This window comes from Pholis gunnellus (genome assembly GCF_910591455.1).
Source record: "Pholis gunnellus genome assembly, chromosome: 21".
In the NCBI taxonomy this organism is placed as follows: Eukaryota; Metazoa; Chordata; class Actinopteri; order Perciformes; family Pholidae; genus Pholis; species Pholis gunnellus.
This window is the reverse complement of record NC_136548.1, coordinates 4,990,309-5,014,010: the sequence shown is the minus strand read 5'-3', so window position 1 is coordinate 5,014,010 and position 23,702 is coordinate 4,990,309.

Sequence of the window (23,702 nt, the reverse complement as noted above, 5' to 3'; positions counted from 1 at the left end):
TCATCATAGCAATGGATCAAACGACTGTATGTATGTTCAATGTGAAAATCCCACATATATAGTATCACATGACTTTGCACTTCCCCTCGGTTCTACGTCTGTTTGTCGCATTTTTTAACCCATTGTTTGGGTTTAGTCTCACAGTTCTCATCAGCTTCAGCTGTTTTTCATGAAAAAGCTCTTGATAAACGCACTGTACGTTACCTGCCTGGCACCACACGGCAGACATGACAAAGTTAGCAACTACCGAGTGGACATAGTGGAGCATTTAGCAGCTAAAGACCCAGATATTTCAATCAGGAGACTTTTGGAGACCAAAACGGAGCTACGAAGAGAGTAAGCTATAAAGCTACATTTCTAAAAAGCCAATCAAAAGCGAATGTCACAATCTTCAATTGCCAGGGAGATTTGGCACACATATCTCAATATCATACCAGCCGCACACCGTTACAAACTGGTGTTCGTGAAAAGACAAAAAAAAGCACAGCAGAGCAAGCAAATTGGACGCAAATTGCACTGACGTTTCTTTGCACATGCACAATGCTCGCATGCATGGAACACCTCCGAGATGGGGACCCGGTAGGGAGCTATGACTCACGTCGTTTGGGTAAGCAACGCAGGTCGGCCCGTCACGTGAAAGGCTGTCCTGGAACAACCATGTCACCGTATAACTCGCTGTTTAAACAGGCCTCTGAGAGATGCCCTCTCATTTCCTCCTGGAAAAGCTGATCAATCGCAGTTGTCATCACCTTGGAGTCGGGGAGGAATAGAGTTGTGGTGCAGGACAAAGCGAAAGGTAAGATGAGTGGAGAAATGACAGGATTCTGAGACCCTTATTTTTTTTTGAACGGTGTTTGAGACCAAAAAAAAGCTTGAGAGTGTCATGAATTATGGACAGAAATGAGATTATGTAACTGTTGGCAAATCAAAAATACATTGAATAGAGCACAGAATGTAAAATTGGGCAGAAACACGGAAAGAAAACCCCAAACGTATACATCGTACATCAACAAGTTTAACCTACAGGACCACATATGTTCCCCTCCGTATGGCAAGCAGATGAAAGAATGGGAAAAGGATAGGAGGAAGACGAGAAGACATTGAAATAAATCCGATTCTGGCTCTAAATCGAGAGCGCTCCCTCCTTCCCCAATTTGTCCCTGTGAGTGTTTTACAAGAGCTAGATGAATTGCTCGAGGTAACATCCATCTATCAATGTGAAAAGAGGAATGTCTGCTCTTAGTGGTCCTCCCTCCGCCCCCCCCCTCCTGCCCGGCACTTAAAACAACACATTGTGCCAGCGGCTCTTGATTTCCACTGCTTCAACACCATGTCGTTTTTCAAGCGAGGTCTATCAGAAGCATTTAGACTGAAAGCAGAGCAGACCCCGGTAGCCAACCAGCCCCTGCCTTCCCTGACTCAGACCGTACTCGGCTCCAATTTGTCCAGACATGGGCCAGTGTGTATGTGTGTGGGTGTATTAGGATATGCTACTTCTATGTCGATGAAGCACCGCAGAAAGAACTTTGTCGTACTTTTATGGTGGATAATACAACAAAAATACACACTGAAATTCTTAATTTGATCAATAAAATAATGTGGATAATGTTTGCGTTACTGCTATTTAACAATGTCGCGACATGTTTTAGTTGTCTTACAACTTGCTAAAAAGGCAAACAGACTCGAGCCAATGCCTTTTAGCCGATGTCATTTGACTGGTTGGTCGTCATTAAAGAGTTTCGGTCGATAATTTGGAAATTGTCGCGACTTGGTGAGCATGGAGTTGCACCCCAGTGATCTGGAACCGCAAGTCTGTCCCTTTTGTGTTTCTCTACAACCGATCATCCTATCGACTTCATACCCGGGGGGTGTATTGCTGCTGGAGTATTGTATTCCTTGGACGCAAGGAAGTGCCATGTCAAGTGTGTTCGGATACTCCGTTCTTGGGAAAGCTGCGAGCAGCAATACTGGAGGCCAAGCAATCAAGCGAACGGGCAACTGCAATAGTGATTAGAACTTCGAAAATGGGTTTTACTCTGCTTTTAAGTACAAGCGCATGTCAACAATTTCTGAGTTTGGTCCAGACTGAAATATCTCCGAAAGTCTTGGATTGATCGTGATTTGAACAGTTTTTAGTGTGAATCCCAATAACAACATGACTTTTCCTCTATAGTGTCAGCAGCAGGTGGACATTGTGTCTTTACATTGAGCATTACTGCCTCAATGCTAGCGGGCTGGCTGAAGACTCTTAGTCTTGGAGCAATATGCTGCGACATCTGCTGCACATTGGCTCTTTCCCAACAAGAAACTGTTTGGGTAAAGTTGTTTCACTCCGGTGCAGTTTCATTTTACCAAATAGTAATGCTGTTATTCCATTAGCTTACAAGATGTGGTGAGCAAATGCATGAAGTCAGATTCATTGCATGGCTGTGATGTGCATGTAGTCGACCAACGTTTTCGACAAAAAGGTCAAAGCTACAGCTGAGACTGTACTGTACAATTTGGCTTTAGGCTGGCTTTCAGGACTCGCGCACTGTAACCCTTGAGTCTGCCAATCCCTCGTTAACTTGCCACGTCCTGTTGAAAAGAAAAGAAAAAATCTGCGAAATGGATCCCCATTATAGCGTCACGTATTATAGCAGACTTTAGTTTTATGAGCTTTTAACAAGTTTCCCAGGGGTTGCAATAATTTCTGTGGTTTATTTTCGGAACATTTACTTTTTCTTTTCCCTTAAACGATCGGTATGGGCCTTTTAGCTCTCCAGCCATCTCAATCCGGTTTCACACTCCTTCTTCGGGGCACTTTGCTGTAGTTGGATAGCACGTTGGTAGCGCCAACGTCAATCCTTAAAATTTCCACAATCCCGATTCCGACCCTCGCCTCTTAAGGTTAATGCAGCGTGATTGACGTTCGGCATGCAGAGAGTAACAATAAGCAGGAGCGGCATGGCAGAATGGTGACAGAGGGCAACATTTCACAAGAGCCACGGGCCGAGCTCCAAACACGCAGCGTTGGAAAACCTGCGTGTTTGTAAGTGCATACCTTGTCTGCCACAACATCTTGTACCCGAGTGTCATGTTCTGGCAACAAAACATAATTCCTCAGTGTCTCTGTCTGGCTGTCATTTGACAAAGCCTGAAAGATTACAAAAAATCACATCCATGTGTGGGAATACGAGAGAGAGAGAGAGAGAGAGAGAGAGAGAGAGAGAGAGAGAGAGAGAGAGAGAGAGAGAGAGAGAGAGAGAGGGGATGGTGTAAAACATGACTTTCTCCCCCAGCTGTGCCCACAAGAGCTTTTATGTGTGGTGTTTTCCTTTTGGCCGTGCAGATAAATCAGCCCAGCGAGGACAATCGCTGTCCCACATCTTACCATTCTCCATTCCTATCTCCACCCATACCGCTTTCATCCCATCCCGATATTCCCCAGCTTTTCGATCCCCCTCCCCATTTCGCAGTCTTCTTACCTCCTCTCATCGTGTTTTTTTTTTTCTCTCTTTACATTCCTCCATCCATCCGCTCACTGCGTCACGTCGTTATTGTGCGAGTCGGAGCAGTTTTGTCTAACAGCCAGAGTGTAACGCTACACCTCTGACCTGGGAGAGTCAGCAGTCTGTCGTTTTAGTTAGAGAAACATTTCTCCAGGCTGCTGTGCTTTGAGATTGTCGGAGAGCAAATGAGCCCCGTGGAAAAGTTGAAAACCGAAGAGGGACGCACATAGTTCAGCTGAGATACCGTAGAGGTTTTGACGCCTGAATTTGATTTATCGTCTTTTGAGTTTCGGTGGTAAGTTTTAGTCAATCCGTTGCCAGCTTGTTAGAACAGAGCTTACTGTCATTCTTGCTCATTTTACTGCAGCTATCTATTTTTTGCACAGTGGGATCAATTAGAAGCTGGATGCATGTGTACTTCAGCACAGTGTGCTGCTCATAATACACATACATACACTAATAATTACACATAGAAGGGCTTAATGCACTTATCCTCTCTGCATTGTGACGACATAGCGTCCCTCCCCGGATTCAACCCTGCACACCTGCGTCGGGTTCCGGCAGCGGCGCTGAGGCGGGTCCCCAGTTCATTCCTATGAAAGTTGCTCGGTGGCGCATGAAGCAAGCTCATTCACATGAACAGAGAACAGTAAATAACTCCAGCTATCGGTGCCTTTTTTGTAACTTTTAGCACGTAACCATTAAAATAAGGGCTATTGAAGTGTTTATACTGGGAAGTTGATTCACCACAAAAAAACATTATCCACTGAGTTACAGACGTTTCTTTCCCAATTTAAGTCTATGGGGAAAAAGTCATTTAGGGCCCAATTGCATCATGTGACGGACCTGTGAGTTGTAATGCCACTGTTTGTCCACAATGTCAAATTCACCTCAAAGCCTGGCCCTGGTGTAGTTACGGCGAGTTGCACATGTCGCTGCTTGGGATGCTCCCAAAACCTTCTCCTTTCAGCCCCCTCTGTAGTCTTTCACATACAAGAATAAATGCAAGCTTTTTGCTGCTGATAAACACAGCCACAAATCTCTGAAACATGTTGTTCATAAGCTACACCACGACACAGGAGGAAACAACAGCAACAAACACAATTAAAACAGTGAAATAGAATTAGAAATAGAAGAATTTCGCTGATTGAATTATTACTGTAACTAGCTCATCTAAATAGCCCACAGTTATTCATTATGGTCAGCAACAACAACACTTGCTTTTTGTTTCCTCTTTTCCCCCGGGATTGTTGTATTTTGTCATTGCTTTGCACAACTTTAATTTCTACTTATGAGATCATTTCTATCTCTAGAACACATCCACATGTTACTGTCATGGTAACAAGGTTTGGAAGATCCTTTGGTAACGGCGCTGCCCCCCCCCCCCCCCCCACAACAAGAACTTGATGAATTCTTTGAAAAAGCAAAATTGACAAGATTGTTAAAAAATATGATATTAACCAAATCCATAGTTCGGACCCCCCTCCCACTCCACAGCTCCTACTCTGGATGGTCGTGTTCCCCTCGGAGGAAAATGACTCAGCATTCTGCATACGAGTCACGCTATACTCTCTCCCCGAGTGTTTGTCCCTGTCCACCAGCCAATTCCTTCCCTCCAAAAAAAAAAGACCCAATCATACCGCTGCTGTCTTAGCTCCACACCCTGGTGGCTTTATTAGAATGTGGAGGGACAGGATGTACTTTACTGAATCTGATGTTTGTGTGTGTTTGTGTGTGTCTGAAGGATCTGTGTTCTCAGCACTGCCCCCTGCAGAGCGCTCCATAGCAGAGGCCCAATCGCCTCCCTGCCAATCGGATTTCTCTCATCCTGGGCCAGACGGAGACTCGGGCCAATCGGAGTCCGAACTCATTTCCTGAGAGGAAACGGTGGCGGTAATGGTGCAGTTGTGGGTATCTGTTGGCGACTAGGGCAGAGGGTGGGGCGAGGGACTACAGCGAAATGATTAATTTCAAGCCAAGGACTCCTGAATCGTGTAGTAATAAACAGCAGACCTCTTCATTTTTCTTTGGCATTAGGAGCTGAGCCGTTATGCACAGAGTGCTGTATATTGTGTGTCAACAATCCCGACAAATGCAGAGATGTAAGTGCAGTAACGAGAAAGCGTGCAAAGAGGGTTTGGAAGATCTGCAAAATATCGCTGATAAATGACCAGAGCCGTACGTTGAGACGTGTTCTCTGTGAAGTCATCAGGATGATGCACTGCCTCGCTGCTGTGCACTTAAGGCCAGCGCCTAAAACTGCATATTTCAGCCATAAAGCACACTCCGTGATAAATGATGACCGTGTAGGCAGGATAAAGAGCAACCCTCAGAGTGCACCTCCTCCCCAAGCCTCGTCGTATGGGCAGCAATGCACACAAATGTCGAAATCACACGCGCACCGCTCATCTCATGCTCCAATCGGACATAATATCGTACTCACCAAACACGTGATAAGTTGTGAGGAAGTGGTTACTGAAAGTAAGTCAGACCGGGGAAGAAACTTGTCACAGATTCTTTAACCCAAACCCACAGATTAGCCGGAATTATTTGGAAGAGGAAACAAAGAGGAAGGACAGAATTATCACTCCTGCTACAACTGAGGCATGGATCGGCTCTGACATCATCCAATCAGCGCGTACGCTTAAAATCCTCCACCCGCCACCCACTTGAATGAGATATTTTTCTCCGCCTGGACATTTCACTCACCCCTCTACCAGTCCCTGTGTGCTATGTTTCTTAAAGTACATATTGTTGTATTGTGAGTGTTTTGTGATTCATTTTCATAATTTCGAGGCTGCTTTCAGTAATTGTAGACGTTTCCATGCTTGCGGTAATGTCAATACAGCAAATTTTAAAAACTGTAGTTATAAATTTGGAAGGAGGAAACGGAGCTAAACTTTTAGCTTTTAAACTAACCAATGAAGCTGCGGTTCCTCGTGCGTAAATGTGCACAGCGTCGCTCTTAATGGGAACGAACCCGCCAGACCAAAAAAAATGAAGCTGTCTGCTGTGGAGCTGCGGCTCTGCACATTTAGGGAATAGTATGAATATTTTCCTCATTAAAGATGAATTATTTCCCCGACCGTGAACCCATCCGCTATTAATCACAACGTTAGTTTTAATGGCCCGACCTGCAGATTACCAGTGGTGCACGCGGACATAACTGCAATCCGATTACCACTAGCTCTCGTACAGTTTTCTTGTACAATGACGGCTTTCGAAATAAAGTGGTATGGATAATCTGGTTGACTGTTGGCTGCCCTGTGTGACTCAGCAATGCACCTGTCGTCTCAGATCACTGCAATAGTTGAGCCCAAACGTTGTGATGAACAGGTGTTATTTTCTTACACTTCCTGTTGCACAACAGGATTTAGAATGACAAGAGCGCAAGCAGACGGACCATGCAGGACTCCCTCGTTCTTCCCTCGTTCTCTTTTGTCCACCTAAAAAGTCTCTCTTTCCCAATCACCTGCTTTCCTTTGGTGTGAATACACACAAGTCCTGTAACACAGTTGCGCACACAGTTATATGTGAGTTGGAGGAGACACCAGCGGGCACAGAGGGCCGGCGGTAACAATCCTGGACACAGCAGATCTCCTGCACCGTGCCAAAGATGCCTCGCCAAGATGTAATTGTTTCCGCATTATAGAACATACTGTGCAGTCATTTCCTCCTGTCTCTCTGTCACTGTGTCATTGGCTGGCTCTCTTTCTCTCATTAGCACCTCCTTCTCTTGGCATTGTCCATTTCACCCCCCTACATTGACCGATTCAAAGATTTCATATTATCTACAGCAATAGTAGGTGTGATGTCTGTTATTTCTAATAAAGACAAGTGACTAGAAGGTCTTTCCATTTACACACACACACACACACACACACTGTGTCAAGGCCTCTCTCACTACCACAGTCTGAACAAGCTATTCTGTCAAGAATAACCGTTTTACCGTACATTAGGGTACATTTCAGAAAATTCTGCGCGGATACACTGAATGGGCAATTTCGGATTCAGAGTGCCCCTGCATTAGTTTAAGTTTTTAGGGTTTGGCGAGCATTTATTTTTCCTCTCCTGCGGCGAAGCGCATATGTTATGGAGCAGCTCCCCCCGGCCCATTTGTGTGGTTCTGTTTCTGTCCCATAAATAAAGGGGGAAATAAAGACCGAAACGGGCTCGGCTCTGGTACCAGATGTCTCGTTTTTTTTTTTGGTTCTTCATTTTCATTTTCGTGGCTGAAAGAAAAAAAAATTTAAAATAACAGGTGATAGAAGAAAAAATCCAAATGACTTCCAGTCCAACAACTGCTTGGTTATGACTTTTTTTTTCTTTTTCTCTCTCTTTGGTTCTGGACTCGACTGCAGAATTAGAGCTCTGGTTTGTGGGTCGTCGTGTGGAGTGTTCAGCAAACCCACGTGTTGGAACAATGACAGTGAGATTCTGGTGCCAAAGCAGGTGTCTGGGCTCTGGTTTCATGGCTTTTTGGATCTTCCATACATGTCACATTTTCTCCTGGATTGAGCTCGGTACTGGATTAAATTCCTGGGACCTTGTGCTAGATTAAATTCTTGGTCTCGGTCTGGGGTCGCGGTTGCGGCTTGAGCTCTGGGAGGAGATTCTGCCCTGGATATGTTTTACTCCACCGAGCTCTCAGATACTCTGGAGGCAAATCCACACGTTTGTGTCCGCATGGGGAGATAAGTGAAAGGGGAGCGGGAGGAAAAGAGGACTGGACGCGTGTCAGCAGTTCTGCATGAGGGACCTTGAGATGGCCACAGAGAGAAAAGTGGAAGACAAATTATATGAACATGATTCAGCAAAGAACAACAGCTGGATGGATGATGGATAGGAGGGTGAGGAGGAAATGAGAAGAGAAGGCGTGAGTCAGCGGCCACATGGAGAAAAGGAGTAAGAAGGCGGTGAAAAGGCTAGAGAGGATGGCGGAAACCAAAGTCAGTAGTTGTACTGATGTTTGTGTGAAAAGAAGAAGAGGAATATGTGGAAATAATTGCAATGGACCATGGGTATGTTGGTCTGTATTGACTACTGGAAGAATTACTTAATGTTCATGACTGGCATCTTAATATTTGATATTAACAAAGGAAATATTTGACTGTGCTATAGGTGTCGCCCGTAAAGATGAAGCCACAAACATCACTTAACTTTGCGGTTCCCTTCAGCTTTATGGAGCGTTTGAGTGTCTTTCAGGCTCATCGGTTTGGCCTCCGACTTTACTGTTACTGTCGCAGCAGGCAGCTGTTCTCAGTGAAAAAAAGATACACCCACTGTATGCTAATAGTGCAAAATCAGTGACGAGCCGGTTAAACTAGTGGTGCATTTAGCAGCTAAATAGAGTTGTTGGAGACCCAAACTGAACGGAGAGAAGATTGGATATTCAGCTGGTGGGCAGAAACGCTAACGAATGCTAATGCTAATGGTTGAATGAACTTGTTTGTGTGTGTTGTGCCAGGTCACGAAAAAAAAAAGTAGTCCGGTGCACATAACCCACTGTGTTTTTGTATGCATTAAAAGAAACAAGATATAATGTGGTAATTATTGAGCTTTGATGATTGACAGATTTGGCTCCATTTTGACAGAACCAGGTCAGCTGTTCCCCCCATTTGCAGTCTTTTGTGCTAAGCTAAGCTAACTGGCTGCTGGCCCATAGCCTTATATTTAACAGACAGATATACGAGTGGTGTCCTATAGCCTTTCGTGTGAGCAGGTATGCTCATAAAGGGGAATGTATTGTGTTACAATACACTGATGAAGCTTTTCTATCAAGCTACAGTCTGGAACTACATGCCGTGCTATGTCCTCTGTTGCTACTGTTGTGAAATATCAACAGGAGCAAGAATGATGGCCTAGAAATGCAGCTGGTAGGCCTCCGACGGTGCTCCACAGAACATTCGAGGTTACTAATGTATCAGTAAGTCAGTTCCTAACCCTCGCCCTCATCTCACACAGTCCTTTTATCTGCCAAATGACACAGCCTGCTGGGACGCTCGCGGGAGAGGCGGGGATCCAGTACAAACACATTAACGCCGCCTCAACGACCGTTCACTCTCAAGCCTTTCCAGAAACCACCGTTCTCATCTTCCCGCTCCTCTCCTGATTACATCTAAGCACACTTTTTTCGACGGCTAAAACATTGTCCTCTGTTGGCTTTCCTCGCCGACGCGATTATCTTTACTTTTCACAGTTTGAAATGTTGGCAAACGCAGAACTTTTCTTTTTACTTTCATTGTTTTTTTTAGACCACACTCTTTTTCAACTTTCAACATTGCATCTCATACATATTTCAGAGTCGGATTCTTCCAGAACTCCCATGCCATCATGTTTTTGAGGTAAACAGCAGAGGTTATGCGCTATCTGCACATACTTTTTGTTATTTAGAAACTTGTTTGAGGCTTAAGGCTCAGCTCCCAAGAGTCTGCTTCTTCTCGTCACACGGCAAGCAATCGCACTCGAGTCTTGTTTCAACCGTTCTGACAGACTTTACGCCTCCTACAGAAGACCCGAGGTGCTCCAGCGTCACATTTCTGAGGTTGGCAACATCATATGGTGTGTCACTTACTGTGGGATCGCCATATGGACTTCAGGGAAGCTCCGGATGTCAACGGAGATGCTGGGAATTTATTGTCATCGTGTTGTTTGGGCTTTGTTTCGCTTCAAATAAAAATGAAGAAAACTTTGCTTTTGCACATTTCCTGGTTTCAAATGACACTTTGAAAAGTTCTCAGTATTAAGAGTGTATGAAATGTGTATGCAATAGGGATTTAGGCCTGCAAGTGATCACGCAGCATACTGTAATCTCACAAAGGCAAATTAAGTGTCACTTTAAGGAAGTGTGCAAAGCAGATAACCTCTCTTGGCGCCTTGTGTATTGAAGTGCTCCTCTTCTGTCCATCATGGTGATGGAACGGAGTAACCGTAGCTCTCCGAGCCTCAACCACCTGCTGCTGTGAGTGAAGCAGACGGCGGCTCCTTAATTAAAATGTCCCCTGTTGCTGCTCACGAACTTGACCGGGTCAGAGCAGACGGCATGATACAGTCTGTGTGTCTGTCTGTGTGTGTGTGTGTGGAAAAGAGCTGGTTGAATGAGCTGAAGTGTGTGTCTGAGATGCACAGAGGAAAAGGTGATGCGTTTGTAATTGGATAGAGGAAAAGGGCAAAACGTCAGGTAGAAAAGCGGATGCGTTGCATCCAGAGGTCGTCAGATGTACTTTTAGTTTGGTTTGGCGGCAAAGTATGCAGTGTCTCTGCAGTGCACATTTACCAGCTGTTTAATGGGGAATGCAGAACTAAAGAAAGTGTGTGAGTTAAGAAAGCCCTGTCAGGACGTTGGAGACTACACACAATGGAAATTGTACTTAAGTTCAAAGGTTAGCACGCTAACTGGCTTAAGTGAGATGCCACACCAGTAGAAATGCAAATATGGTGCAGATACATAGTCAGAGGAAAGACTTTAAACTCAAGGAATCCGGTAAGTTTTATTTAAAGGCAAGAACATGGCTGTTTTCATTTCTCCTCAACCCTGAAAATAATGTTATCAGTTGTTCAAGTAACAAAGACCTCTAGCGGCCGTCGGAACTTCGACCAGCGTATTTTGATTTCTTAAAACCACGCCCATGGTCGCTCCTCTACTATGACCATGTATGTCTTTTAAACATGACGACCCTGGAACGAGTGTTCTTAGGACCTGAACCGTGATGTTTCCCTAAACCTATAGTCTGACTCTCCGGATGTAGACTGTGGCTTTAAGTCTGCCATTAGCATTAGCATTCTCCTCCGCTTCCGCTATCGACTCCATCTAGTTGGCGAGGGCTCCATCACTGCGTCCTGTGCTTAGCGCCGCTCAAGACGATTGTAATTGGTTTAAAGAAATAAAACAAGCCCCCCCCCCCCCCCATATCAGATTAATAATGGGTGGAGCCAGACCATTCTTTAGCGCTGACACAGCGCTGTAGTTTTGGAAGGCACTGAGGAATAATGTTGTCCTTACATTAGGGCACAAGCTTTGGGGCAGCTGTGAGTCAGGAAGTAGAGCCTACCGAAAGAGCGACGGTTCGATTCCCATCTCCTCCACAACACAAGACACTGAATCCAAAATTGCAACTGAAGGCTGTAAAAATGCAAATATCCAAAAATGCAACTCCACCTACCATGTTGTTCTTCTGTTTGCAGGACGTGTTGAATGGATCGTTTTGTGACCATATTAGAGACAGAGCCTTAAGCCGACCAATATGTGAAAACTGCATTAACTTAACCTTAACTAGGTGAATCCAAATTGTTGATTGTTCATCAACAAATTGGCGTCCCTGCACTCAAGGTTACAGTGCACTTGAACACATCTTATAGCGTCATGTCAAAATGTTCATAGCGAGCCTGAGAGAGGGACAGAGAAGGAGGTGTTGTGGATTTACTGGTTGAGGACGTGTTGCACACGACTGCTGGGTGGCAGACTTATACTTAGACTGTGACTGTGGCATTGTGGCTTCCATTTTATCGCTGTGGCTTCCGTGCTGGCGAGTCCTCACCTCACATGAAGCTGCATATGACCTGTGAAACGCAGCTGATGTGTGTGTGTGTGTGTGTGTGTGTGTTTATGCGGTTCATACGGGTCGACGCTGCTGTGTATAGGTTTCAAGCGACGCCAAATTTAGTAGAAAAGCAACACAGTTTTAATCGTCTTGTCCAGAGGGTTAAAACCATAGACGTCTGGCGATGGCTATGTTTAGCAACCTCCGAGTTGGCTGGAAAACAAAATAATCTCGATGCTGTTTTTGGATGTGTGTTTTTCTTTGTTTCTGACGCTGCACATTCCTGCTGAATAACAGGTTTTAACCGGTTGTTATTATGCCGTATTGTGTTTCAAATCCTTCGCCCTGTGTTCAGGACCTGCTGCTCCCTTCGCAGATGGAAGAATTTGATTCCCTGCACACAGCCTTTCTGGCAATAAAACATTGCTTGATATCAACATGCTCATCCAACATACTGGAGATGATGTAACGTGAAATGACTTTATTTCTAATGTGTCGTTGTTGCTGATCATTTCAGTAATGATCCTGAGTGAAGTTCTAATGAAACAGCAAACCTTCAAAGGGTTGACGACTCGGTTTGGGGGGAAAGAAATTACTTTTGTAAATGCTACTGAAGAGTCCTTACTCTGCAATAACATCCACGATATAAAAACTCTTCTTTCATAAACGCTTCATATAGAATCACTAGCGAATTGAACTCACACGATTGAATAAATGTAGACATGAAATAATAACTACGAGACAGACGACGTTACATCTTATTGTACAACTTGCATAAGTATAATCCACATTTCAGCAAAGATCTGCAGTAATGATGCACCCATAGGGGTGGGCAATACTGCAGAATTTGGTTTGGATCCGATACCAAGTAATACAGGGCCAGAATCGCTTGAATCGTCGATATACTTTTTATAATTAAAAGTGCCTTATGTACTTTCATGTTGCTTTCCACTGTAAATTACTTAACCACATGCATGTTAAAACACGGGACAAGTATTAAATGCAAATAACAAACATTTGTTTTTATTTTTGAAATTTTTTGTAAATTTTTGTAAATTTTTAATTAAAAAACTTTATCCATCAACCGTCATTCACAGCTGTGAAAGAGCTCCAGACACGCTTCTCTGTCTTCTGCCATCACATGCCGGTTCGAAGTAACTGGTCGGGCAGCGGCGTGTTGTTTTGAATGCACGCAGCATCACAACGGCACAACAGAACGTATTGTTTGCAGAGATAGTTCAGTGCATTCATACGCAGCATCTGAATGCAATGGGACAAGATTTTGGTTTTGGAAGTGTTCCCGTTTTTTTCCGTTTGTGGTCTCGACCAATCACGTTTGAGCGGGCTTTGGCTCAATGCGCTGAAAGCAACGGTCCGTGCGGAGAACACAAGAGGCCAAACGCATTGGCCTGCGGTGCAACCTCGGAACCAATCAGCTTTGGTTAGTGTCCTCTTTCTGTGCTGCAACGTCATCAGTTATATGTTTATTTTTCATAATTGACGTGTGGCAATCATCATGTTGTAGACGCATATAGACGATGCCCTCCGAGGTAGAACAGAGCACAAACTGCTCTGTCTGCTTCGAGGCTTATTTTTGTCTGAAAGGGGACCGGTTCCACCAAGTTTGGTGGAACCGGTCCATTGGTCAGCATTTACACAATCTTTTTTTGCAATAAATAAACATAAATCTGGGGGGTGGTCATTGCATGTGACTGTAGCCTGGAGAGTGTCTATCACCTCCTTTATTTTATCTCAGACCCTGCTGTAGGGGACACCGTCTTTCTGCCACACACACACATACACAGATACACACACTTCCCTTCTCTCCCACCACCACATTGCCTTAGGTGGCAGTCACAGTGGCTGCGTTGCTGAGGGGACCACACAGGGAGATGGGTTCAGAGCCCGCGCGATAGGGGAAGCACCGGCAGCAGGATGACTCCGTCCTCCCTGGCTGCTAGATGTGATGAGTCAGCAGTGTGTGGTTCATGGGGGGGAATATACTTTGTGTTTGCAGGTTTATGGCGATGGCTCGGAGATCAGCAGACAGTGCTCGGTGGGAGTTGTAAACCCAATAGCGGCGTACGGGGCATCATTTAACCACCACAGAGTGCGGGCTGTGTGCGCGCTCTGGACCAAAGGAGTTTTTTAACACTTAATCCCACTTGATTTCCACTCAATAAAACACATGTTGATACAACATCAGCCGTGTGGAGCCGACTCTACTCTCGCTCCACGTTCAGGCCTTTAAGACGCAGCTCCTCGGTGGCCTGAAGTCACTAATCCGTGGCGTTGGAGGTCCGCACGGAGATGGGATTACTCTCGACGCGTGTTGCATGCGAACGCCACAATCTGACTTTTTAAAGATCTGCGTGTCCGTGTTTACCCAGTTGTAATTGGAGTGCAGGTAGGCACAGAGTGTGCCATTTTGTCTTAATCTCCTCCTGGGCAATTTAGCCAAAAAACAGACCCCCCCCCCCCTCCCCCCCCACACACACACATAGACCCTGCTTGACCCTGCACCTTGGTTGCAATTACAAAGCCATACAACACACACACACACACACACACACACACACACATAAACACACACACTACCAAAGCTGTCCAAATCCATCCTGTGCTAGACAGATACCAGGACCTCCGTGGGCGTGTGTTTCCAGAGGAGATGTGACCTTAATTGCTTAAGTCTTAAATTATCTTTAATTGTGCTTCGCTGTGTTGCTTTATGGTAATGGCAGGGGGGGGGGCAGGGTTCACGTTGAGCTATAGTTACAGCAGGAAACAGGCCAGTGAAAGGCCATGTAGTCACCTCCAGCTGAGTCCACACACACACACACACACATGAAGACAACCTCTCCTGGTGTTATAGATTCATATGTACTCATAAAGGTGTGTGTGTGTGTGGGTGCAAAGCTCTCAAATGTACATATGAGCACTCGAAAGCGATTTCTGTTGGATGTGAACGTCAATTGTCTCTGCGATCTGTTCTCATCTACTTTTGTTGAGCTTCATTCATCTTTTCCTTTCTGCATTTTATTATTATTTTTTTATTATTTCTTTCTTTTGAGCAGGTAGCCAAGGAGGTATAGAGCAGGGAGGATGTTTGAGGTTCCGTGTTCGTCCAAGTTCTCCAGCTGTCTAATGGATGATTAGTGGATGGAATTAAGAGCTCTGCAGGCGGGACGAGCTTCGCTCTGGAGGACCGCCAGTCAGGACGGAATCCTTTTCCAGTCATTATCTTCTTTTCCACTAAAATAGTCCATAGCTAGATTGATAACTGTCTCTGTTGAGGTTATTGTAGTTGGCGTCTTAATGCTTGAAGAGCATGTTTGTTTTTTTTTCATCTGGCCCAATGGAAGCTGAGAATCCATTGTATTATCTGATCTGCTGCTTAGTAATTATGGCGTGAGTTTACAGTATGGGGTCCCCAGTATGTCCCTCCTTGAGAGAGAATTAATTTCAGGGGTTGAATTAAACCAGAGTGGTCGGAGCAAAAACGGTCTTTCTGACCAATTACTTGAAAAGCATTGAAGTTTTAATGTCCAGCAGGGGGCGACTCCTCTGGTTGCAAAAATAAGTCTGAATGAATAGAAGTCTATGAGAAAATGACTACCTCTCACTTGATTTATTACCTCAGTAAACATTGTCAACATGAGTTTATGGTCTCGATCGCTAGTTTCGAGTCTTCTTCAATACAGCATGATGTTCATTTTTCAAATGATGGTCCCATTTAGAGTAAAATAGACAATAAAGCATGGTAGGATTTAGGGCGTGGCTACCTTATGATAGAAAGGTCGCTCCAACTTTAATCCTTGCACAGAGTGTTTTCAGTTCATGAAAGTCTTTTGTAACATTTCGGTCACCAAAAATGTTGTATTTAGCTTTCGGTTGTTCTTAGCTCCACCCTCTCATGTCCCTTGTGTTTACAAAAAAGACAAAAAGAAAAGAGGGCAACAGACAAAAACCAAGCGTTGGCCAAACTTAAGGCTTAAAAAAAAACGACGTCCACAGACGTCCGGTTGACGTCAAGGGGACTACGTCCACCTGTCATGTACACTCGCAAGGGGTGGGCAAAAAGGAGGCTCATGTTATGAAGCCTCACGTATTCACTCATAATAGAAAACGTATATCTTCGCCATTTGGCTCAGCTGACCTTTCAGGGTCAAGAATGCCAAGATTATGAAAAGGTGTCATTCCCATTTATATTGTTCGTTTAAACTACATTTTTGCCAGCAGTTTGCAGTTTGCTCCAAAAAGCTGTCTCTTTCGCTGCTCCTATTGGGATTCAACATAACCAATGAGATTATTTCATCCTCCGGAGCAGCGCTGATTCCCAGCAAGTCAACCTGCTTTGAATTAGCTGCTAACGTTACAGGGACTGCTGCTAAAGAGAGGGAGCTCAGCCATTGACTGGGTCACGGAGGCACCGTAACTGCTGTGACCCTTCACTCGGCGACGTAGAGCATGCAAACTGATGTAATTGACATACATTTCGAGGAGCAAATGGGAAGCGATTTGAGCCGTGAGTGAGCAGTGTTTAATCCCAGATGTTGGATCCGTAGTTGTTCCTCACCACTGGATGTCACACAGGTGGGCGGAGTACAACAGCAGCTGTCCCACTGACAATCCCTCCGTGTCAACACGTCAGCATAACAGCCGCCCAGCGCTCCCCGCCTCCCCCCCCAGTCCTTCATCGCGTCTTTTTACTTCAGAGGTCGGGGAGACGCTGGGTGATGACAGCGAGGGGTCAGAGCTTGACCGCCATTAACCTGTCAGAGGTCAGGGTGTAGGCAGGAACCCGACGTGTTCCGTGATGCAAACCTGCTTTCATCGTCGGATCCTGGTATGATCCGTAATTAAAGGGTTATTAAAGGTACAGATGAACACATGAAAAGGGGGCTGCACTCCTGAGACCGGGCGTTTCTAGAAGTCGTCAGCTAGCAAAGAACAGCATCTAAGAGGAAAGAAGGGCAAAAAGAAGTAGAAGAGGTTCTACAGAGGCGAGAAGAATCAATTTCTTACATCTGCAAAAAGGGAATGTTTTGGTCATTCTATTCTTATCTGTGTAAAATCATCCATAAAATCTGGGATTTTATTCTTATATAAAATATATAAACAATTCCAGAACATACACAATACAAAAAAGGAGAACACATAAATATTCGTTCATAAATATTTGAACGAATTAAAATAGATATAATTAAACAATAAACTTGACTGAGATATAATTCATATCTCTCTCTTTAGTCCGTCGCTGTGTGTAACCCCTTTTACATTCATATAATCTTTAAAAATATTTACGTCATGACACTTTCAAGCAAATCTCTGAACCCGATTTCCTCTGAATAAGACAACTTCTGCCGTGCAGACAGGGTTATGACGGGGATCTCTATGTTCTATAGCTCTTTTTTTTTACAGTTCACAACATTGTACACAGTGGTGTCACTGTGGTGCAGATGGTAATATCCCGATCAATCAACCTGTTTAGAGAGAGTGTCAGTCTCTCATGAAATGTAAATGATCAGTCAGACCTCTCCTACTATGCCAACACGGCACGAGGCTCAAGAATACTTACATACTTTAGCCTTTTTAAAGTGCATTCTAGCATATTGACCTGTTAAAGAATTGGATCTTTCAAATACAAAAGAAAAAGATTTGTGTTACCACCCATTCAGTAACATTTACAGAGATGCTAGTTTGCCTCTTACACTTTTAAATGACTTCCCCCATCAATTATATTTCTTAGCTCTTAAACATAAGTGCAGGACATAAGTGCAGCTATTTACCATTTGTTTTTATAATCACTGATACAGCCATAACTTTGCTGAAGACAGAAAAAGAAAACTGCTCCTTGTTGAAAGTGTTTATGTTGTCGGATTTATTTGATTTGAAGGCGTTGGAAGCGTTCCAGCAGCACCGGGTAAGGAACACGCGACATACCTGGAGGCCATCAATCCGAGAGCGATCACAGCAAACACCAGCGTCAGGGAATATTTGCTGAAATGGTTTATATTGACAAACATATGGGTGGGAGAGGCACTTATTGCAAAATATAGCACGTTGCCAGGTACATTTCTGTGGCTTTCCAACCTTGCGTGTGTACATACAGTGTGTGTGTGTGTGTGTGTGAGTGTGTTGACACACTTGTAGCTGGATATTTCACAGGCTTGGCATACTTCCCTTAGTTATGTGTGGTCCTTCTGTAAACATGTCAGTGTTGGAAACTCCTGGAAATGCATGCACAATACACAACCTACTCACATAAACAGCATCGGCATGCACACACACACACACACACACACACACACACAATCCAAGGTAATTAAAAGCATTCATCTAGAGAGATGACCATTGGCTGAATTTGCATGGCAGGGAGGAGAGCTGACGACCAACGTTATGCCCGGAAAACAAAAACACAGACATGCAAATAATTGCGGCAACCAATGTGGACTTTTTTTGTAATCTTATTTGAGATTTAGAGAACATGAAGCATGTGAAAGAAATAAAAACGGTGTCCTTAGTGTGTCCACTGACTACCACAAAGGTACTACACAGCATATGGTACACGGCAAAGTACCACAAACTATATCGCAAACAAATGTTTGTTACTCAGCGAAACGTTAAGCAGCATTTCACTTGATAACAACCCGGTGAAAGGCTAACTGATGTCGGCGGGATCCGACTATAAGGGCTCTGAGATGCTGTTTACAAATGAGCCGCAATCTGATTGGACCAAACCCAGCGAGCTTGTCTGAGCTGGGGTTTGACTGCAGTATTAACGCGACTGCTGTCTTGCGGGGATAGCGGGAGGCATTGACACTGTTCCAATACTGCCCAAGACATTTAGAGCGTTAAACTCTTCATTTCCTGCGTTCTGGTGAATTTTTCTGCGCCGATTTACGGTGGAATTATTCTTATGGATGTTGACGCAAACACAAAACGCAGCCGCTGACTCTCGTCATTAGCAGCACATTATCTCCGTCACACACTCGGAGGCTTTCGCCACACGTTTCTTTGCTAACAAAATGTGTCATGATCAGTCCCACGAGTGCTGTTTTTACGCCTCGCGTGGGACGGCGCACACACGCCTGTCATTTCCCGGCCCTCTCCCCCTAAACACCAGAGTCTACATTATTTTACAATATATCACATTTAATGTTTATCATGAATGTGAAGTGGACTCTGTATTCCCCACGTGATGCAACGTTCCTCTTGGTTTAGACAGCTCAAGTTTTATTCTATGGCCTTTATTCACTCTTGTTCCGGGGCGTCCTGGCGCACGCATGCTGGGAAATTGGTAAAAAAAAAAGAAAAGCTGATGTTGTTTCATGAGTCCAGTAATTGCAAGCAGCAGCACAGTGATTGTTTGATATTGAAAATACTTCCAATACACTTTTGATTACTATCACCAACCTCATCCAGAGGTCAGACATCGTCTGTTGTTTGGAATATAATTAATAAACCACAATTTTGATGGTTGAGGAGTTTGACTTGCATTCAGCTGTAAATCAATTATATTGATCAAACATAGTGTGTCTTTATCTGCTCCTGTTTTACAAGCACGGACACATCTCATATATTTAACTCCTTGTTTTCCTTTGGGGAGTAAACCATTTTTTTCAGTTCATTTGAATTTATTAGAATCAACTGAATGGAAATCTTTTTTCTTTCTTTTCTTTTTCCCCTCCCCTTTTTGGCGGGGGGAGTTTTATGGCTAGAAAAACAAAATTTGTGGTTTCGACGGTCGAGGTTTGATGCAAACGGCTTTGGAACCTTTTATGCAACCTGGCGTCCAGGAGACTAAAGACAATATTTAGCTTTCCACCCTTTTGAGCCTTTTAGCCTCTGCTAGGGGAAAAGGAGAGAGGGGCTGAAGAAAAAAAAAAACTTGCGGAGAAAAAGAAAAAAAAGTCTCTCCAAGGTCAAATGTCCTGAGTGGGATGGCTGCCAGATCTGCTCCATAACCACTTTGCACACACACAGTTACACACACACACACACACACACACACACACACACACACACACAGGTGGAAGGACATAGGGCATGCTACAGACACACACACACACACACACACACACACACTTACAACCTTTGGGATGTGGTGGAAATAAAAAACATATATTTATTTATTTTTAAATTAGTTCATTAAATGGCTACAAATGTACATGTGTTTAGACACAAATTGAAAATCCTCCAAGGTTTATTGTAAATGCACAGCGATGATTAGATAAATGTAATGTATAAAGATTGTGAGAGAGAGAGAGAGAGAGAGAGAGAGAGAGAGAGAGAGAGAGAGAGAGAGAGAGAGCAAACAAATGGGAGTTTCCTCATCACAATCCTGTCTTTGTATGTTTTGCTTCCACCGTGCTTTACGCTCATTGAATCCAATCTGTGATTAGCCATGACGTCATGCGCACCCCCCACACACACACACACGCACGCATGCGTACAAGTGCACGCACGCTCGGCCCTCCTGTGTGCAATTAGGATGTAGTGTGTGGTCGCTCGATGTTAAGTCCGTCGCTCGAGCTCACGAGCCTGATGACTTGCGGAGGTCGGTTTTCGTGCGCGGCTCCCTCGGGTCGCACCGGGGCCACACGGAGGAGAGCTGCGCTACAGGCGGGGTGACGAGGTGGTGTGCGGACACGCACGCCGGTGGTCCTGTGTCGCCTCAGCCTCCAGACAAGACATGTTGAAGGGGTTGTGTCCAGCGCTTGCTTTGCTCCGCCATGAGGCAGATGTTAAGAGAAATCTAGACGGCTGCCTCACTGGGTCAAAAAGGCCTTCGATGTTTTGGGTATTTGTTTGTATCGTTTCTTAAAGGAGACATATCATGCTCATTTTTTGTTTCATAATTGTATTTTGGGTTTCTACTTAAACATGTTTATATGCTTTAATGTTCAAAAAACACTTTATTTTTCTCATAATGTCTGTCTGAGTATGCCTGTATTCGCCCTCTGTCTGAAACGCTCCATTTTAGGGCCTGTCCCTTTAAGCACCCCCTTCCGAAAACCCAGTGTGCTGCGATTGGTCAGTGCTTCCCGTCTTGTGCGTGTGCACTGTCGCCATCTTCACAGCGTCACTGCAGCCGTGTACTCACTGTGTGTGTCACGTGGTTAGGCAGCACTTCTACCGGTGACTGTATAGATGTGACGTCATAACCTTACCGACGTCCTAAAGGCACAGTTTTGGAATACGGGATATTTGCATTTCTCTATGCACGTTTTGATACTTAGCATATCATATGTTATTTATATAGCACCTAGACCTGCTTCACAATAACAAATGACACGTAAATCAGACAATACAATATGGGAACTTTAAGAGAAATCTAATGGGCTGCTGCACTGGATCAACAATGTATTCTGTATTTTAGGTATTTCTTTTTATAGTGTCTTAAAAATGATCACTGATTTGATTTCAATGGCGGGCTGGCAGGTTAGTGGCAGGACTGTCGAGTCAGTAACACACAGAGGTTTGGTGCAGTTTGAGCTTGAATGCAGTTGTTCATCTTTTTATCGTCTTTGTAATTCTGTGACTTTATTTAGAAATTCAGTCACTGCTGTCACCACGGAGGAGCAGATGAAAATAAATAATGTTTCCAGAGATGTTTGAATAAATATTAAGATACTCTGGTTGGAAAAAAATAATTTGGGTCCGATATGCAAAAAAGATATAGTGGACACAAGATGTCTCCCACTTCCCTGTAAAGTAGCCTCTGTCTGTGATTGGCTTCCAAACCAGTCACGATGTCACAAAATCATTTTTCTTCTTCAGAGTGCACATTTGAAAACTTCAGATTAAAGGCGAGCACACGACAACATCCCGCCTTCAGCCGGTGAAGGTGTCAAACTCGGCTCAAACATCATTCTGCACAGTGAAGCTCAAACATCGCAGTGAGAAAAACACAATTTTGAGCGGAGGGGCACTTTAAAAATAGTTCACGGGACCAGATTGTTGATCAGATCTGAGCCATCGAATTGCTTTTATATATACAAAGATGTGTTTACGTCACTGTTTTAACCCACAAAGTTAATCACGAGTTGGTAAACTGCGCAAGCTTCGAGAAATATTTGGAGGGGACCCCTCTCAGTATTTGGACATCATCGTCTTCTGTCGCGATGAGGCACAGGAGCTTCGAGGTTCAGGCCTCCGTCCGACCGCAGCAACACGGTGTGAAGTTTTCTCAGGCTGCCGCTGCCGCTGCCGCTGCCGCTGCCGCTGCCGCTGCTGCTGCTGCTGATGGAGGGCTCTGTAAGATGACCCAGGAACCAGCTGGAGCTGCAAACGGATGAGGTGTGCACGCACGTGTTGTGTGTGTGTGTGTGTGTGTGTGTGTGTGTGTGTGTGTGTGTGTGTGGCGGGTGGTGCGAGTATGTGTTGATCCATGACTTCATAATTACCAGCCGCTCTCGGGGGAGCATCAGAGTGCTGCATGGTGACCTAAGCGGTGACCTCATCAGTGACATCACGGCCCGATGAGGCTCCGCTTCAGCTCGGAGGCAAAAACAGGAAGCTGTGATTGAGTGCATGCGGGAGCACATTCGAGTGTGTGTGTGTGTGTGGGCTTGCGTCTTTATTCATATGCGTGTGTATGCATATTTGAACGGTTGGTCCAGTTTGGGGCCATGTGCCGCTGCACCCCTTTGTCAGTCTATTTTGACAGATTACTTTCACATGACAAAGATTATTATTTACTTTATTTGCAATTTTTTTGTGCGGCACAGGTGCCAAATCGCGACGGGTGCTCAAAGGCTCAGGCACCCGCGGGCGGTTGGGAACACCCACAGGAGACGTGAGGTTCTCAATTACGTTTAGAGGGCGACGAAATCCTGGAAACTTGGTTCGGTTTACTAAAAGATCACGGTTTGGGCTGAAATAAGTATGTTCGTATGTAAGTTAAGCATGTTGCATACATGAACAGTGTTGTCTCCTTCCCGATGCCGACTTCTGCGGACTTTGATTAGAAGAATTTGTGTGATTAGTCGAAGACCAGGCGGCTTTCTTGATGGTTCCCCATGATATCGGCTATAATATCCTGTTGTTCTTCATCAAGCAGATCTGTTGTGGCAGGACGGTTTGGACCACTTTACACAGGCTCTCCAGCATGAACTACACACTCCAGTTTTCGACTGACTGCAGCGCTTCAGGAGTTTGGCATCATCACGAGTCGGGATTTTGATAAATGATGCGATGTCATTTTGTTTGGCCGACGTAATGTTATAATGCAGTCACGATTTTGAACATTGGGTGGATCCCATACTGCGCTGTTCCGAACCGATCAGCGCCTCTAATGAACAGCAGCGATTTTAATAAAAGCGAGAAAAGACAACAGAGGAAGCTCACCGTAGATCTAACAGTGACGAAAAAAAGACACTTTTCTTGCTACACGATTTTAAACAGTCAAAAAGCTGTGTTCTGAGACGACAAGTTGGTGTTGCCAGTAAGTCAATTAGTAAAGATTTATATGGCAATGTTGGTATTTCAAACATGAGGCACAAAAGAAGCACAGTAAAGATCCAACGTTATTCAAGGAACTAGATCATGATCAGAAATTCTATATTTTCCCGGGCGGTTGGCTGTGAACACCTCATAGGATTCGTTGTGTATAGATATGTTGCCGTTGGTGCGGGGCTGTCTGAGACGCACCTGAGGGCACGAGCTC